Consider the following 12,480-nt stretch of genomic DNA (forward strand, 5'->3'; position numbering starts at 1 on the left):
ACATCGAGGCGGACCAGGACCATCGAGGCGGACCAGGACCATCGAGGCGGACCAGGACCATCGAGGCGGACCAGGACCATCGAGGCGGACCAGGACCATCGAGGCGGACCAGGACCAGCGAGGGGACACTTCGAGGACGAGGCGGCCAAGGAAGGACCAGTGTGTCGGACGTGGAAGGACGAGCGAGGCGACGGAGGAGGAGCAGCGAGTCGGACGAGGAGGACAAGGAAGGACGAGGTGTTCCAGGGAATCGGACGTGGAAGGACGAGCGAGGCGACGGTGGAGGACGAGCGAGGCGACGTAGGAGGACGAGCGAGGCGACGTAGGAGGACGAGCGAGGCGACTTGGGAGGACCACCGTGGGGGAACAGCGAGGCGGTAAGTAACGCCGAAATAGGCATCATGTGTCATCATATCAGGGAGGCCTGTGTCATCATACGGGAGGCCGGTGCCATCATATCAGGGAGGCCTGTGGCATCATACGGGAGGCCTGTGCCATCAAATCAGGGAGGCCTGTGGCATCATATAGGGGAGGCCTGTGGCATCATATAGGGGAGGCCTGTGGCATCATATGGGGGAGGCCTGTGGCATCATATAGGGGAGGCCTGTGGCATCATATAGGGGAGGCCTGTGCCATCATACGGGAGGCCTGTGCCATCATATCAGGGAGGCCTGTGGCATCATACGGGAGGCCTGTGCCATCAAATCAGGGAGGCCTGTGGCATCATATAGGGGAGGCCTGTGGCATCATATAGGGGAGGCCTGTGGCATCATATAGGGGAGGCCTGTGGCATCATATAGGGGAGGCCTGTGGCATCATATAGGGGAGGCCTGTGCCATCATACGGGAGGCCTGTGCCATCATATCGGGGAGGCCTGTGGCATCATATAGGGGAGGCCTGTGGCATCATATAGGGGAGGCCTGTGGCATCATATAGGGGAGGCCTGTGCCATCATACGGGAGGCCTGTGCCATCATATCGGGGAGGCCTGTGGCATCACATAGGGGAGGCCTGTGGCATCATATAGGGGAGGTCTGTGGCATCATATACGGGAGGCCTGTGTCAGCATATCATGGAGGCCTGTGGCAGCAAAAGCAGAGTGTCATCATTTCCAGTGTTGTAGCGTATACCTTGTGGCAGCGTATACCTTGTGGCAGCGTATACCTTGTGGCAGCGTATAGGTTGGCTCAGCGTATACCTTGTGGCAGCGTATACCTTGTGGCAGCGTATACCTTGTGGCAGCGTATACCTTGTGGCAGCGTATAGGTTGGCTCAGCGTATACCTTGTGGCAGCGTCTACCTTGTGGCAGCGTATACCTTGTGGCAGCGTATACCTTGTGGCAGCGTATACGTTGTGGCAGCGTATACCTTGTTGCAGCGTATACCTTGTGGCAGCGTATACCTTGTGGCAGCGTATACCTTGTGGCAGCGTATAGGTTGGCTCAGCGTATACGTTGTGGCAGCGTATACCTTGTGGCAGCGTATACCTTGTGGCAGCGTCTACCTTGTGGCAGCGTATACCTTGTGGCAGCGTATACCTTGTGGCAGCGTATACGTTGTGGCAGCGTATACCTTGTTGCAGCGTATACCTTGTGGCAGCGTATACCTTGTGGCAGCGTATAGGTTGGCTCAGCGTATACCTTGTGGCAGCGTATAGGTTGGCTCAGCGTATACCTTGTGGCAGCGTATACCTTGTGGCAGCGTATACCTTGTGGCAGCGTATACCTTGTGGCAGCGTATACCTTGTGGCAGCGTATACCTTGTGGCAGCGTATACCTTGTGGCAGCGTATACCTTGTGGCAGCGTATACGTTGTGGCAGCGTATACCTTGTGGCAGCGTATACCTTGTGGCAGCGTATACCTTGTGGCAGCGTATACCTTGTGGCAGCGTATACCTTGTTGCAGCGTATACCTTGTGGCAGCGTATACCTTGTGGCAGCGTATAGGTTGGCTCAGCGTATACCTTGTGGCAGCGTATAGGTTGGCTCAGCGTATACCTTGTGGCAGCGTATACCTTGTGGCAGCGTATACCTTGTGGCAGCGTATACCTTGTGGCAGCGTATACCTTGTGGCAGCGTATACCTTGTGGCAGCGTATACCTTGTGGCAGCGTATACCTTGTGGCAGCGTATACCTTGTGGCAGCGTATACGTTGTGGCAGCGTATACCTTGTGGCAGCGTATACCTTGTGGCAGCGTCTACCTTGTGGCAGCGTATACCTTGTGGCAGCGTATACCTTGTGGCAGCGTATACGTTGTGGCAGCGTATACCTTGTTGCAGCGTATACCTTGTGGCAGCGTATACCTTGTGGCAGCGTATAGGTTGGCTCAGCGTATACCTTGTGGCAGCGTATAGGTTGGCTCAGCGTATACCTTGTGGCAGCGTATACCTTGTGGCAGCGTATACCTTGTGGCAGCGTATACCTTGTGGCAGCGTATACCTTGTGGCAGCGTATACCTTGTGGCAGCGTATACCTTGTGGCAGCGTATACGTTGTGGCAGCGTATACCTTGTGGCAGCGTATACGTTGTGGCAGCGTATACCTTGTTGCAGCGTATACCTTGTGGCAGCGTATACCTTGTGGCAGCGTATAGGTTGGCTCAGCGTATACCTTGTGGCAGCGTATAGGTTGGCTCAGCGTATACCTTGTGGCAGCGTATACCTTGTGGCAGCGTGTACCTTGTGGCAGCGTATAGGTTGGCTCAGCGTATACCTTGTGGCAGCGTATACGTTGTGGCAGCGTGTACCTTGTGGCAGCGTATAGGTTGGCTCAGCGTATACCTTGTGGCAGCGTATACCTTGTGGCAGCGTATACCTTGTGGCAGCGTATACGTTGTGGCAGCGTATACCTTGTGGCAGCGTATACCTTGTGGCAGCGTATACCTTGTGGCAGCGTATACCTTGTGGCAGCGTATACCTTGTGGCAGCGTATACCTTGTGGCAGCGTATAGGTTGGCTCAGCGTATACCTTGTGGCAGCGTATAGGTTGGCTCAGCGTATACCTTGTGGCAGCGTATACCTTGTGGCAGCGTATACCTTGTGGCAGCGTATACCTTGTGGCAGCGTATACCTTGTGGCAGCGTATACCTTGTGGCAGCGTATACCTTGTGGCAGCGTATACCTTGTGGCAGCGTATACCTTGTGGCAGCGTATACCTTGTGGCAGCGTATACGTTGTGGCAGCGTATACCTTGTGGCAGCGTATACCTTGTGGCAGCGTCTACCTTGTGGCAGCGTATACCTTGTGGCAGCGTATACCTTGTGGCAGCGTATACGTTGTGGCAGCGTATACCTTGTTGCAGCGTATACCTTGTGGCAGCGTATACCTTGTGGCAGCGTATAGGTTGGCTCAGCGTATACCTTGTGGCAGCGTATAGGTTGGCTCAGCGTATACCTTGTGGCAGCGTATACCTTGTGGCAGCGTATACCTTGTGGCAGCGTATACCTTGTGGCAGCGTATACCTTGTGGCAGCGTATACGTTGTGGCAGCGTATACCTTGTGGCAGCGTATACGTTGTGGCAGCGTATACCTTGTTGCAGCGTATACCTTGTGGCAGCGTATACCTTGTGGCAGCGTATAGGTTGGCTCAGCGTATACCTTGTGGCAGCGTATAGGTTGGCTCAGCGTATACCTTGTGGCAGCGTATACCTTGTGGCAGCGTGTACCTTGTGGCAGCGTATAGGTTGGCTCAGCGTATACCTTGTGGCAGCGTATACGTTGTGGCAGCGTATAGGTTGCGTATAGCATTTCCAGAGTGGCAGCATTTCCATAGTGGCAGCATTTAGAGTGTGGCAGCATTTAGAGTGTGGCAGCATTTAGAGTGTGGCAGCATTTAGAGTGTGGCAGCATTTAGAGTGTGGCAGCATTCAGAGTGTGTCAGCATTTAGAGTGTGGCAGCATTTAGAGTGTGGCAGCATTTAGAGTGTGGCAGCATTTAGAGTGTGGCAGCATTTAGAGTGTGGCAGCATTCAGAGTGTGTCAGCATTTAGAGTGTGGCAGCATTTAGAGTGTGGCAGCATTTAGAGTGTGGCAGCATTTAGAGTGTGGCTGCATTTAGTGTGGGAGCATTTAGAGTGTGGCAGCATTTAGAGTGTGGCAGCATTTAGAGTGTGGCAGCATTCAGAGTGTGTCAGCATTTAGAGTGTGGCAGCATTTAGAGTGTGGCAGCATTTAGAGTGTGGCAGCATTTAGAGTGTGGCTGCATTTAGAGTGTGGCAGCATTTAGAGTGTGGCAGCATTTAGAGTGTGGCAGCATTTAGAGTGTGGCAGCATTTAGAGTGTGGCAGCATTTAGAGTGTGGCTGCATTTTGAGTGTGGCAGCATTTAGAGTGTGGCAGCTATTTGTACATCACTTTATCTAATCACACAATGTGTGTGACTTTTTGATCAGCAGTTTACCAGGAGGAGAGGGAGCGCGCCAGTGAAAACACAACCGTGAGGAGTGTATTCGAGGAGCATAGATACTTTGAACAGGTGCGGGAGCGAGGGGACTACCCTAAACGTACAATAATTGGCAATTATGTTTTTTTAAATATATTATTGTACTTCTTTTAACAGGAGGCAAAGCAACGCTATCAGATACAGACGACGACAGCAGCAACCAGAGCGGATTACCAACGTTTAGACGAACAGGCCATTCTGAGCAGCATAAGTTACGAATTCTAGAAAGTAAGTAATCCCTAACATAGGTAGTTCATATAAACATACATGACACACAAGTTCATCAGAGGAGCCAAACTATGTAGAGTGAGCAGACAGGGATGACATTCTTCAAAAGCGACCATGTTGCGCATAGTGCAATGCTTGAAGTTGATCAATCCATTCCTAAATTATTTATTTTATTCTTCTGTAGGAAATATAACTTTGACATGCCGCATGATTGGCTGAAACGTTCTGTAATACAATGTGAAGGTACGGTGGTAATATGTGACAAAGAAAGGGGTTTTCACCTGCTGCTAAAGGATCCGGTTTGATGATGAGATGAGGGAAACAAGTTGTTTTCATCTGCTGGTGAAGGTCCATAAACCTGTGACGAAGCAAGTTTTTGTCATCTGCTGATAACTTCTTAGTGATTGTCGTTGACATGTGTGTATTTGCAATCTAAATCTCTTTTACATTTCCGTCTACAAAATTCTACTTTTATATGTTGGTCCCTATCCGTCGATGTTGACTTTTTAACCGAACTATATTTTTGTGACTATGTTACCCAAACTTTTTGTGTTATGCATGTAAGTTTTATATTTGTGTTTATGATGGGACACTTCAAATGTGTTACTGTGGAAGGCAGTTATGGCTTCATCAATAAAAAAAAATTGGTTTATAAATGCTATTCTCTTTAATTCACTGTCTCTATTACATACAAACAAATCAAAACAAAAAATGTGTTGGTCAGCCAAAAAAAACTATACTCAAACATTGACATGGTGAAACTGTATGGCACTGAGATCATTGACGGTTTTACAATGATAGTCTAAAAAGACACACTATTTTGTGCCTTGGTGAACCGTAAATTCCCAGTGCCAAACAGTTACCTATAAACAAGGTAACATGTAGAATACTCACTTCTCCACATGACAATCTACAACACAACATAGGTCACATGTGTGTGATAAATATGGGTGACTTCGCAAGCGGTGATCCAAGAACTGCCACAAATGTGATGTTATGTCTTCAAAAAACGCTGTGGTCAATATAATTTTAGCCAAACTATAGTTTTACTCTTGCACTTAGAAAAGGCAAACTCACACATCTAAATTGGAATAGTAAGTATGGTAGTACACAAATACACCTGATTCGGGGTATCAACTATCTTTATGTAATCCATCGCTATTAACGTAATGATCTTTTCTCATGCCATAATATTTACATTTACTTTTTTGATAGAAATGCCGTCGTGCATTGTCTCTAGTTGTGACAGTCGGTCTAATCGAGCTACTTACTCTCAAGGAGTGACCCTGCATGTTTTCCCAGGCAACATTGACAAGATAAAAGTTTGGCTCCAACAGGCCAGACAATCGTTGGACAATCTAGATGCACTCTCACAACGAATTTTTGATGGGAAAAAACAAGATTTATTTAGACTATGTTCCAAACACTTTGCAGAAGACTGTTATGTTTTTAAGTCGGAAAAGAAGATACGATGGCTGAAGGAAAGTGCAATTCCCACGATATTCCCTTATCAGGAAACAGAGTGTCCACCATCTAAACGGAAACGTACAGAAGAGGAAGACACTTATTCTTGTGCAACACAATGCATGCAATTGCCTTTGCCTACTACATCCACCAACAGAATTACATACGCTTCGACCGGTACCTCAATGCAAAACGATCCACCAACGTCAATGTCCAAAGTCATGGGAGTGAAACATGTAAAAATTGGTGTCAAGAGGAAATTTTTCGAAAGAAATGCAGCAACAAACACCCCACATACGACATTGTCAACGAGAGCCACCAACACACCTTTCAAAAGAATAAGAGATGCAACCACTCAATCACACATCTTCACAGTGGATAGAGGATGCCAGTTTCCAGAGGAAGAACTTTGTTTTGCTAACGAAATAACAATGAAGTTGGATCATTTTTACCCATCTACGTTCTCAACCCCCCGCTTACAAAGACAAACATCAAGCAAAGTCATATTTGAGGATCCCGAGGAAAGCTTTGTTTCTTCTACTGTCATAAATGATCCAACAGATCTGGACTACGAACCACCAGATTCTAGTTTATCATTTGACAACGTGACAACAAATTTGTTTTCCGAACCAGCAGATGAAGAGCTAGTAAAAGAACGTAAATTTTTGGTTTTTGAATCGGCTTTAGATGTACTGGTTGCTCAGTGCGCGTGTTTCTGTGGCCACAAAATTGAAAACACAGTCAAATTCCAGCAAGGTACCTATCTTTCGCTACAAGGGAAATGTCCCAATGGACATGATTATTTTTGGGAAAGTCAACCCAAGTGTAATCGTATCCCGGTTGGGAATGTTCTGATTGCAGCTTCCATTTTATTTAATGGTGGGAACTATGCCAAGATGTCTGACATTTGTAAATCGATTGGGGTGCAATTTATTTCACATTCCACTTTCTTTCGTCACCAAAGAAAATTCTTATTTCCAGTGGTGGACATTCACTGGAAACAAGAAAAAATGGAACTTCATAAAGAAATCAAACAAACACCATTGTGTCTCCTTGGTGACGGACAATGTGATAGCCCTGGGCATAATGCAAAATATTGTGTGTACACATTGATGGATTACAAGAGCGACAAGATTGTTGACTTTGAAATCGTTCAGGTTACACAAACCACATCTTCTGTGGCTATGGAAAGTTTGGCCTTTCAAAACTGTCTCAACCGTGTTATTCAAGATGGGCTCAATGTGTATGTTCTTGCAACAGACCGTCATGTCTCCATACGCAAAAAAATACGTGAACAATACCCCGAGATTGGACATCAATTTGATATATGGCATTATGCTAAGTCCATTCGTAAGAAGCTGAAGGCTGCAAGTAAAAAAAAAAACTGTTCACAAATTGTTGATTGGATCACGTCAATAACCAATCATTTTTGGTACTGCTGTAGTACTAGTTGCGGCAATGTGGATGTGCTGCGGGAAAAATGGCTCTCTCTACTTCAACATATTTGTAATGTACATGAATTCCCGGGGGACATTCTCACACAATGTGATCACAGATGTTTAGACATTGATGACGATCGCAAACACAATTGGATGTCAACAACATCGGCAGCCTATCATGCGCTAGAAAAGATTGTCAAAGATAAACAATTATTGAAAGACTTGCCCCACTTGTCATCTTTCTGTCATACAGGAAAAATCGAGGTATTCCACAGCTTTATTCTAAAATACAGACCGAAAAGAATACATTTTTCTTTAGACGGAATGGAAGCACGGACAAAACTTGCTGTTTTGGCCCATAATCATAATACAAAACGGGAACAATCTAGAGTCCACCGACAGACCACAAAGTCGGATCGGCTTGGTAGCATGAGGTATAATGTAATTTTCTCTAAACTAAGCAAAAAATGGACTGCAAAGAAAGAGTACGTACCAATGTCTTTCTCACACCTCTTTCCTATGTTTGTAAATGTGATCAAATTGACAAAACAAGAAATTGAACATAGTTGGCAAACACGTACATTGACCCTACCACCAAACATAGCCACAGAACCACGGCCGGATAAAGCATCAACTGTTCTAGCTCACAAGTCACGTTTTTAATGTACTGAACTATGTTGTGTTTGCCCTTCTACTAAAAAAGCGTACAACTATTTGCCACTATTTATATTGCCTGTTACTGTAATAATTTGTAAGCAAACTATCTGTGGATATTGGGTGTTGATTCTGGGATTTAGTCTGATTGCCATATTTGGAGTCGGGAAGGAATTTCCCTCACTAATGAGCAAAACGTAAATAACAATGGGTTTTCGCCTTCCTCAGAATCAACAATAGCAGTTTATATCCTGTATATTTTGTTTTGTTATGTACAATACTTATGCTGTGTTAATATCTTATAATAAATAAACATTCAAAGTTTGGATTTTAATTTTTTTTTTATTGAAACAGATAGCATAGTAAAGTAAACAAACACATTTCAAAAATCGGCCATTTCCGAAGCATTATTGTCAGTGGCTAGCTTGAAACCAACATATACTTGATTTTCTTCTGGAAACATTGCTCTGACTTTCTGAACTGCACATGCTGGAATAGTACGCCTGTTTTTTCGTCCAAGGTAACCGTGAACCCACACGGTGAACATTCTGTATGCAACCATCCGTAAGGACCTATACATCAGAAAAAAAAAATTTTAGGCAATCATATTTGCACACTATACAGACCCCAATCGTATACTGTCACCCCTGACATGCTAAGATTCTTTAGAATAATACATAACGGCTCCCAAACGCTGGAGCGACAGACATTGTTTGATTGCTGCGTGTAACAAGAACAAAATTTCCTTCTAATGTTCCAAGGACCACATAATTTCCTTACCTGTTATTTAGCGGTGCTTGACGTGTTGGACCAAAACATCTATAGCTTTCACATAGGGTCAGTTGTTCCTTGTTCAGACATGTGCCAATAAAAGTATGATGCTCTGTTATGCAACTAATCGGCTCATCTTCCTCCATTTTGTTTAGCACATTACGTATAACTTTGCAACAGACGCATTCCTCTTCTGTCGGCAAATTAATGCAGTTCCCACACTGACACCACGATTCCACCGGTTGCACGGACGCTGAAGGAGTTTGGCTCGCACTCTGTTCTGCCCGTTTTCTCATTGGCTGTTGTACAAGAATTATATTTGGATCCTGATATCTGGGACACCTTTCTCTTAGTTCCTGCTCTAATATTGCTCTCTAAAAAACAAAACAAAATTTGCACAATAAAATACAGATTGTGACAACAGTACAGAAAGGAACAGATGGACATTGACTTATTTATCATTGATTTGTGTAGTGAACATGTACATCTAATAATTACATTTTTCCATCTAAAAGTGAGACCCAAAACATAGGTATATTCTATAGTGTTCGCTCCACTAACGTCAACGGTGAAGGTGAGTGAAAAGACAAAAAAAATATAGGAAGCAATATTCGGAATGTAATGGAGGACCAAAAGTTGGCTTACAAATTTAACTTTTTGAACGGTTTGATTTCCATTCAAACAAGTATATGGGGGTGTGCTTGGCCCCCCACAAATGCAAGAGTCAGCGTGCTATCCAACAGCACAGTGAAGCATTTCACAGACATCAACTGCACAAAGTCTTACCTCCTGTGCTCTTTTTGCTTTCTCCTCTGGGGTAAATGTTGGTGGTATTCGTTTTGCTATTGGTTTATTGTCATCACAGGATTTCCTACTTCTCTTGGGCGCCATAACTGTCAATTTGAAACAAAAGTTGATACATATCTCTCCCAAAACGTCAAATAAAAAACAGTATACGCTGCCACATGCCTCCCTGCATATGCTGCCACACAACTTTCTTTGATATAATGGCACACCACCTTACTTGGTATGATGCCACACAATATCCCTGTATAGGATGCCACACAAGCTGGTTGGTATGATGACACAGGGCTCCGCTGGTATGATGCCACACCGTACATGCAGCCACACCGTACATGCTGCCACACTATAAATGCTGCCACACTATAAATGCTGCCACAATGTAAATGCTGCCACACTGTAAATGCTGCCACACTGTAAATGCTCCCACACTGTAAATGATGCCACAGGCCTCCGCTGGTATGATGACACAGGCCTCCGCTGGTATGATGACACAGGCCTCCGCTGCCACACTATAAATGCTGCCACAGGCCTCCGCTGCTATGATGCTACACCGTACATGCAGCCACACCGTACATGCTGCCACACCGTACATGCTGCCACACCGTACATGCTGCCACACCGTACATGCTGCCACACTGTAAATGCTGCCACACTATAAATGCTGCCACACTGTAAATGCTACCACACTGTAAATGCTGCCACACTATAAATGCTGCCACACTGTAAATGATGCCACACTGTAAATGCAGCCCAAGCCCTCCGCTGGTATGATGACACAGGTCTCCGCTGGTATGATGACACAGGGCTCCGCTGGTATGATGCCACACCGTACATGCAGCCACACCGTACATGCTGCCACACTATAAATGCTGCCACACTATAAATGCTGCCACAATGTAAATGCTGCCACACCGTACATGCTGCCACACTGTAAATGCTGCCACACTATAAATGCTGCCACACTGTAAATGCTACCACACTGTAAATGCTGCCACACTGTAAATGATGCCACACTGTAAATGCAGCCCAAGCCCTCCGCTGGTATGATGACACAGGTCTCCGCTGGTATGATGACACAGGGCTCCGCTGGTATGATGCCACACCGTACATGCAGCCACACCGTACATGCAGCCACACCGTACATGCAGCCACACCGTACATGCTGCCACACTATAAATGCTGCCACACTATAAATGCTGCCACAATGTAAATGCTGCCACACTGTAAATGCTGCCACACTGTAAATGCTGCCACACTGTAAATGCTGCCACACTATAAATGCTGCCACAGGCCTCCGCTGCTATGATGCTACACCGTATATGCAGCCACAACGTACATGCAGCCACACCGTACATGCTGCCACACCGTACATGCAGCCACACCGTACATGCTGCCACACCGTACATGCTGCCACACCGTACATGCTGCCACACTGTAAATGCTGCCACACTGTAAATACTAGCAGAGGCCTCCCTTGATATGATGCCACAGGCCTCCGCTGGTATGATGCCACAGGCCTACGCTGGTATGCTGCCACAGGCCTCCGCTGGTATGCTGCCACAGGCCTCCGCAGACATGATGCAACAAGGCCTCCCTGTTATGATGCCACAGGCCTCTGCTTGTATGCTGCCACAGGCCTCCCTTCGTATGATGCCGCAGGCCTCCGCTGGTATGATGCCGCAGGCCTCCGCAGACATGATGCAACAAGGCCTCCCTGTTATGATGCCACACGCCTCTGCTTGTATGCTGCCACAGGCCTCCCTTCGTATGATGCCGCAGGCCTCCGCTGTTATGATGCCGCAGGCCTCCGCTGTTATGATGCCGCAGTCCTCCCTGTTATGATGCCGCAGTCCTCCCTGTTATGATGCCACAGGCCTCCCTGTTATGATGCCACAGGCCTCCCTGTTATGATGCCACAGGCTTCCCTGGTATGATGCTCACACAAACGCACATGAACAGAACTTACCTGCTCCTGACGCGACCTCCTCTCTGTCAAACTTCTTGCGACTGGTCTTCTTGCGCCTTCGCCTCGCTGCGAACACATGACCGGAAGCCGCGGCCGGAACTCGTCATCTCACACTCCTGCCGCGGCTTCCGGTCGACATGAACATGGCGCCGGATTTCGCTCTAGCAAATGCCTCAGTTTTGGTCTGTGTGTGAGCGGCGCATGCGCAGTTCACACACAGACGCCGTACACGGCAGTCAATGGGACGGGAGCCGTTCGCAGTCCCTATGGGACTGTGGCTGCCGTATTCCATGTCTGTGTGTGTCGTTAATCGACACACACAGTAATGGAAACAAAAATGGCAGCCCCCATAGAGAAGTTAATCAATTAAAAACGTAAAAAGTACAACACAGCAACATACATTAATAAAATTTATTGATCTATCACACAAAAACACATAACATATTAAAAACAAAGTTGGTAGTGACACTGTTCCTTTAATACATCTTCTGTTGTATCCCCTGTCAAGAAAGCGTTGTTTAAGGTTCTTTGCCTGTATCTCAAAGTCATCGTTAGATGAACATAGCCTTTTAATCCTCAAAAACTGACCGATGGGGATGGCACGGATCAAATGACTCGGGTGCGAAGATGAGGCATGTAAATATGAATTGACTGACGTATCCTTTCTATGTATATCTGTCCTGATATAACCGCCATTATCACGTCTGACAAGTACGT

The 12,480-nt window shown here is 46.4% G+C and overlaps 1 long non-coding RNA gene across 2 annotated transcripts; it reads left to right on the forward strand.

The window, feature by feature from the left end:
- The first annotated feature begins 305 nt into the window (after nucleotides 1-305).
- On the forward strand, nucleotides 306-5,009 carry LOC142723857 (uncharacterized). 2 transcript variants are annotated; one of them, XR_012875717.1, is made up of 4 exons: nucleotides 306-377; nucleotides 4,388-4,470; nucleotides 4,555-4,665; nucleotides 4,850-5,009. It is a non-coding gene; the product is annotated as an uncharacterized LOC142723857 (long non-coding RNA). The 2 variants fall into 2 exon arrangements; XR_012875719.1 differs by having other exon boundaries at nucleotides 310-377; nucleotides 4,391-4,470.
- Nucleotides 5,010-12,480: the final 7,471 nt, after the last annotated feature.

The sequence above is a fragment of the Rhinoderma darwinii genome, unplaced genomic scaffold (assembly GCF_050947455.1).
Source record: "Rhinoderma darwinii isolate aRhiDar2 unplaced genomic scaffold, aRhiDar2.hap1 Scaffold_562, whole genome shotgun sequence".
Taxonomy (NCBI): domain Eukaryota; kingdom Metazoa; phylum Chordata; class Amphibia; order Anura; family Rhinodermatidae; genus Rhinoderma; species Rhinoderma darwinii.